General features: G+C 35.6%; 1 pseudogene; it reads left to right on the plus strand.

The window, feature by feature from the left end:
* Positions 1 to 1,166: 1,166 nt before the first annotated feature.
* Positions 1,167 to 1,439, plus strand: LOC140498259 (non-histone chromosomal protein HMG-17 pseudogene; annotated as a pseudogene).
* Positions 1,440 to 6,726: the final 5,287 nt, after the last annotated feature.

The raw sequence follows: 6,726 nt of genomic DNA on the forward strand, positions 1-6,726 counted from the left end.
TTTATTTATGTGAAAAGTATTTCATAATTGTGTTCATATAGTTCCTGGCTTTGACTTGATAGGTAGACTCCCAAATATTTTACCTTGTCTGCAGTTACCTTAAATGAAATTTCTCTTTCTATCTCTTGCTGCTAAGCTTTCTTAATAATATTAAGAAATATTATTGGTTTGTGTGGGTTTATTTTTTTATCCTGAAAAGTTGCTAAATATGTTTATTATTTCAAGTAGTTTCTTACTTGATTCTCTTCACTGAATGTGAAGAGTTCTCAATCAAAGTGGGAATCTGAAAATGTTGTAACCTAAAAGGACCAGGGTCTCCCTTTACATCCAGTTATCCTGATAAATATCTGGCCACTGAACCCAGACGACTCTGGAGGAGAAAGTGAGACTGGTGACCTAACAGAGCCCTCCCTCACTCAAATCAAAGTTAACTGCAAGCTATGTTATCATCTTTCTGATGTTATGGTCCTCTTCGAGAATGGAGGACAAATACAACAAAAACAACTTGATTCTCTAGAATTCTCTAAGTATACCATCATATCATCTGCAAAGAGTGATAGCTTTGCTTTTTCCTTGCATTTTCTAATTCATTGAATTTATTTTTCCCTTATTGCTAAAGCTAACATTTCTTGAACAATATTAAATAACAGTGTCAATAATGGTCATCCTTGTTTCACCACTGATCGTACTGGAAATGCTTCTAGCTTATTTACATTACATATAATGTTTATTGATGGTTTTAAGTAATTATCACTCATCATTTTAAGGAATATTCCATTTATTCTTATACTCTGTAGTATTTTTTTATTAGGAATGATTGTTGTATTTTGTCAAAAGCTTTTCCTACATCTATTGAAATAATCATATGTTCCTTTTAATTTTATTATTGATATGGTCAATTATGTTGATTGTTTTTCTGATGTTGAACCAGCCTGACATTCTTGGTATAAATCCCACCTGGTCATAGTGAATTATCCTAGTCATAAATTTCTGCAATCCCTTTGTTAAATATTTTACGTCTTCCCAGCTCTATCAGAACTTTAAAATCCTCTCTTCCCCCAACCCAAGCAGTGTGAGGAAGATGAGACCTGCTGCTGCTGCAGCTGCTGAAACCTGAACCCAGACTCCTTTGCTGTCACTGCTCCTGCCCCTCCACCACCACTGCCATGTGCAAGAGAAAGGCTGAAGGAGATGCTAAAGGACATAAGACTAAGGTGAAGGATGAACTACAGAGGAGTTCCTCAAGGTTATCTGCTAAACCTTCTCCTCCAAAGCTAAAACCCAGATCCCAAAAGGCACCTGCAAAGGAGAGAGAAAAGTTACCCGAAGGACAAAAGGGAAAGGCTGACTCCAGTAAGGATAGGAACAACCCTGCAGAGAATGGAGGTGCCAAAACAGACCAGGTACAGAAAGATGAAGATGCTGGAGAGGCCAAGTGAATTGTGTGACTTTTTTTTAACCGTGTACTTCTGGTGACTATACAGTTTGAAATGCTATTTTTAAATACAATTTTATAAAAATTCAGAATTTTGTTTTGCTTTTTTAAAACCATGTTGATAGCACATGAGAACACTTTGTTGTTGTTTTAGGGAGATGGGGCAGATGTTACAGAAGGGATATCTTAATAGCTGGGTTGAAATGGGTGGGGATTTCTTCCCCTCCTAGCTTTTGAGAAGACTTCTCTTGAATACCTAGAGGAGAATCCCTCCCACACACACCCTAGATAAATAAATATGAACAATGATACCCTGAGCCTGCCTGGTGGAGGTAGGAGTAGATAGCTTCAAAAACTTGTACTTATTTTATGGTTGCCATAAGCACCAACTTGACTACTCCAAACCCAGGGTCCTATCAGTATCTGCCCCTATTTCCCTCCTTCCCCCTACCTCCAAATCAATTGTGTTGGAAACTAGTCATTCAGTGATCTGGACTTGAATTATGGCCCTGAGGAGATCTCCCCAAAAGAGCTGAAGTTCCTTTCATATTGTGGATCTTTTCCAAATAAGAATTCTGCAGCTTTCATTTCTTGTCATCAAAGTCAGAGTAGGCTCATGAAAAGTTGTTAAACAACATAGCTCAATGTGAAAGTGTCCACTCTCACTGTAAACTTACTCTGCTTAAAGTATAAAACAAAGACTCTTCATTGGGTTTTATAGTGACTCTAAGTTTTTGGTAGTCCATGGAGTAGGAAAGTTTGAAATTGATTGTTGCTGATCATAGCCCGTGTCCTGCCTGAATTGCCATGATTGTTTATGAAAAGTATCTTTAATAAATCTGAACAAAGTTTGAAAAAAATGCATCTATATTCGTTAGGGAAATTGGTCTATATTTTTCTTTCTCTGTTTTGACTTTTCCCTTTTTAGATATCTGCACCATATGTTTATCATAAAAAGAATCTGGTAGAACTCCTTCTTTGCCTGTTTTTCCAAATAGTTTATATAGCATTAGAAATAATTATTTTTTAAATATTTGGTAGAATTCACTTGTGAATCCATCTCTCCCTACAGATTTTTTCTTAGGGAGTTCATTACTGACTGCTTCAATTGTTTATTTTTTAATGAAATGGAGTTATGTTAGTATTTTATTTCCTCTTTTTTTAATCTGTGAAATTTATATTTTTTAAATATTCATCCATTTCACTACGATTGCCAGATTTATTGTCATATAGTTGGGTAAAATAGCTCCTAGATATTGTTTTAACTTCCTCTTCTTTGGTGGTAAATTCACCCTTTTCATTTTCAATACTGGTAATTTGTTTTTCTTCATTTTTTAAATCAAATTAACCAAAGGTTTATCTATTTTATGTGGTTTTTCATAAAATCAGTTTTAGTTTTATTTAGTAGTATAACACAATTTTCTTCATCTCTCCTTTGATTTTCAGAATTTCTAGGTTATCTTTTTTTCTGGGAGGGAAACATTGAGGTCCCCCACTTGTATACTTTTGCAGTCTTTTTCTTCTGTAATTCACTTAACATCTGTAAGAATTTGGATGCTGTACTACTTGGTGGATATATGTTTAGTACTGATATTATGTCATTTCATCTGGTACCTTTTATCAGGACATAGTTTCATTCCTTATCTCTTTTAATGAGATCCATTTTTGCTTTTGCTTTATTTCAGAACAGCATTACTACCCATGCTTTTTTTTCTCTTCAACTGAAGCATAATATATTTTGCTCCAGCCTTTTACCTTTACTGTGTGTTTATCTGTCTGCTTCAAATGTCCTTCTTGTAAACAACATATTGGAGGATGATGGTTTTTAATATGTCCTGCTATCCACTTCCATTTTATGGGAGAGTTTATCCCATTCACATTCAGTTATGATTACTAACTGTGCCTTTCTTTCCATCCTATTTTCCATCATTTATGCTTTTCTCTCTCATTTTTCCCTTTTCCTCCTCAAAATTGTTTTGCTTGTGACCATTGCCTTCCTCAATCTGGCCTCCCTTCTGTTTGGTCCCTCTCCTTTCTCTTTTCCATTTGTCTTCCTATGAAGTCTTTCATTCTTTCAGGGCCTGACTCAGAAGCCATCTCTTCTATGAAATCTTCTTTAACTCTCCCAGATAGAAGCAGTTTTATCTTCCTTTCTCAGTGTATTTTGGAGACATGTTTACTTTGCACTAATCTCACTGTCCCTTATGTCATGGCCACTTGGGGAGTTGTCTTTTTTTCTAACTCATTTGATTTATAAATACCTGGAAAATGAAGTCTTTTTTCATGTCCATCTTTTATTTTATCTGTCTCTGGTTTGTTGAATCAAACTGCATTGAAAATACATATTCTAGCAGGCACTTAATAAATATTGATTAATTGAATTATTTCAATTTGTTTCTTTAAGAGCCTGGAAGCCTCTTTGATACTGGGATACGTTGATGAGTGGATCTATGATATCATCGTACCTCCAATAATGTAGAACCCATCAACCGATCCAGTATACTTTATTTGTGGACCAGTTCTTAACATTTTTCAAAAATCTTTCACATATTTTATTTCATTTTATCCTCCCAAACACTCCAAGGTAGATGTCACCTTTGTTTCAGCAAAACAGGCAATTAGTAAAGATCTTAAATACAACTTTTTTTTCTGCAAAGCTACTTTAAGTAATCTTTCTAGAAACCATATGACATTCAACCGTAGGAAGTAAAAAAATAAAACTCTAAAAGAATAGGAAACAGTGTGTTATTTTCTAAAACATGCTCAAAACAAAAATAAGACATGGATTCAGGTCCAGGATCTGTCACTTACTACCTAAACAACCTTGACTCCTTTATAATCTTTCTGAGCCTCATTCTTCTATTCATTAAGAGGATGATGCCTGATATTTCCACTATGCTGTAAGGTTTCCAAAGTGCTTGACTGGACAGGCTTTGCTTTCATTTAAACCTTGCAACATTACTGTGTGATAAGAACTGTTATATTATGACACGTTTGCAGATGAGACTATTGAAACTCAGAGAAGTTATCTGACTTATTCCAGGTCACACAACTAGTTGTTAAGAGTGAGAAATTTTAATGTAGTTTTTTTGTGGGTTTTTATCCAGAACTCTTCCATGCAAACCTATCAGGCAGGTGGTATAATAGTTAAGAGTGCAAGCATTAGAATCAGAAGATGTGAGTTTAAATCCTGTCTTAAACTTAGATAACTGTGTGACCTTGCGTAAGTCACTTGACTTTCAACCTCAGATTCCTAATCTTTACAAATGAGGCAGAGTGGCCTCTTTAAAAAAATAGATATGGAAGGGGAAGACCCTCAGGTTTCTGAAAAAAACAGTAACAATAGTTATTTATATTTGTTCTGAGCCTATTAGGGTCCAGTTTCCAAGTAAGGTTTTGTCTGGGACCAGAGTGATTGGGGATTAGGGCTGGTATTTAAGAGAAAAAGAAAAAAATGAAAACAAGAAAAAAAAGTCTTTTTGGTTCTTTTATAAGAGACCATTCTTTGACTCACTTTGATTAAGCCTTTGTCACTGAATGGGTGCTGTCTCAGTCAAACTGAGGCCAGTTAAAGACCTTTGCTTGAAAAGACCAATGGCATCCTTTGCCTCCTGGGTCATCTCCAGTTCTCCTGATACAAATTTGAACTCTGGCCCCAGATGTCTCTGGAGGACAAAGTGAGGCTGGTGACTTTTCACATTCTTACCTCATTCAAATCCAATTCACTTGCATGCCATATCATTACCTCCATGATATCATGGTCCTCTTTAAAAAAGGATAAACAGTATCAACCTAATCTTTAAAATGGGGATGACAACAAGAATTTCTTTACAGGGTGATTGTGAGAGTAAAATAAGTTGTAAAATGCTTTCTTAGCCTACAAGTGCTGTATGAATGCGAGCTTTTGTTATCATCTGATGTGGTACTTGTGAAAAACAAATTAGAACATTTGAAAACAAACAATTTTCAAATCACAAATCACTGTATATTATCATAAACTGGAAATAATTAAAAATACTGCTGTAGTAGCACAACAGCCTTAACATAACGTAAATTAGAATTGGTGAATTAAATAGAATTTCCAATCTGTAGAGGGTGAAAAAAGAGCTGTTAACAAATTACAACTTGCTCAAGGGCACTTGGCTAGAAATGGCAAAACTAGAAGCACACATATAATGACTTTTATAATGACTTATCATATTTTTTAGTGACATATGGTTCTTCTTAGGTATTATACCTGTTTAATTTAAATGTATATATAAAACTCCAGGACCCAGGATCCTAAGTTCCCATACACAAAGAGGGTAGCTTGATCCAACACTAAAATCAAGATATTGCCAATGTTTGTATTCATCCTTCTTTGCTGAAGAAGACCAAGCCATCAGAGAAATGATGATATGACTTGCACTTGACTTTGTTTTGAGTGAGTGAGGGCTGTACAGGTCACCTATCTCACTTCTCCTCCAGAGCCCTCTGAATCCAGTGATCAGATATTCATCAGGATGACTGGAGATGACCCAGGATGCACTGGGATACCTTAGGACAAGGTCTTTACTGGTACTCACTTAGGGTGAGGTAATGCCCATTTGTTGAATAAGACTGTTTAAGAAGTAGCCAGGGCATGGCCCTTTAATGAGGCCAAGAAAAGGAAAGATATCAGGCTGGGAATGAAACAGCAACAGTTTCTATTGACAATCACTCTAAAGCTAGGAGGGTCCAGGAGGGCCCTTGCCATAATACTCACTGAAAGGTGGACACCTAGAAAACATATCCCTGTTACAGTTGCCTCAGTTCTTCTAAAGATCGCTGCCACTTTCCCAGAGATTGATTTAGGAACTAATTTAAGGGTTTCTCTTGAACCTTTCAAATAAATGCACACATAGTGTTGTGATAATGCAATTTTTTGGAGCTATATGATGAGTCTGTTTACTTGGTAATTTTATCTGTAGGAACAATGATCCTAGATTCCCTAAAATCAAAATGAACTAATTTCTAGGAAAGGAAATGTACACACTTCTACCAGAAACATACTCCAGCATCTTTCTTAAGACATATTCTTATCTAAAATCCTTATATAAGAATATGATATTTTATATTGTTGTTGTTCAAGCTTCAGGAAAAGTGATGAACAGGATACTGTACTCTAAATGTTATTTCATATTTCTCTGGGAGGTGGGCTCACTACATTTACTATGCTGCCTTGTATTTTTTTTTTCACATGGTCATGGGGATAGATAATCATCTCCCTTTCAGTCAACTTGGAAATATAAGGATGTGGACTAAGGTGTATT

Source organism: Notamacropus eugenii, chromosome 4 (genome assembly GCF_028372415.1).
Source record: "Notamacropus eugenii isolate mMacEug1 chromosome 4, mMacEug1.pri_v2, whole genome shotgun sequence".
NCBI lineage: Eukaryota > Metazoa > Chordata > Mammalia > Diprotodontia > Macropodidae > Notamacropus > Notamacropus eugenii.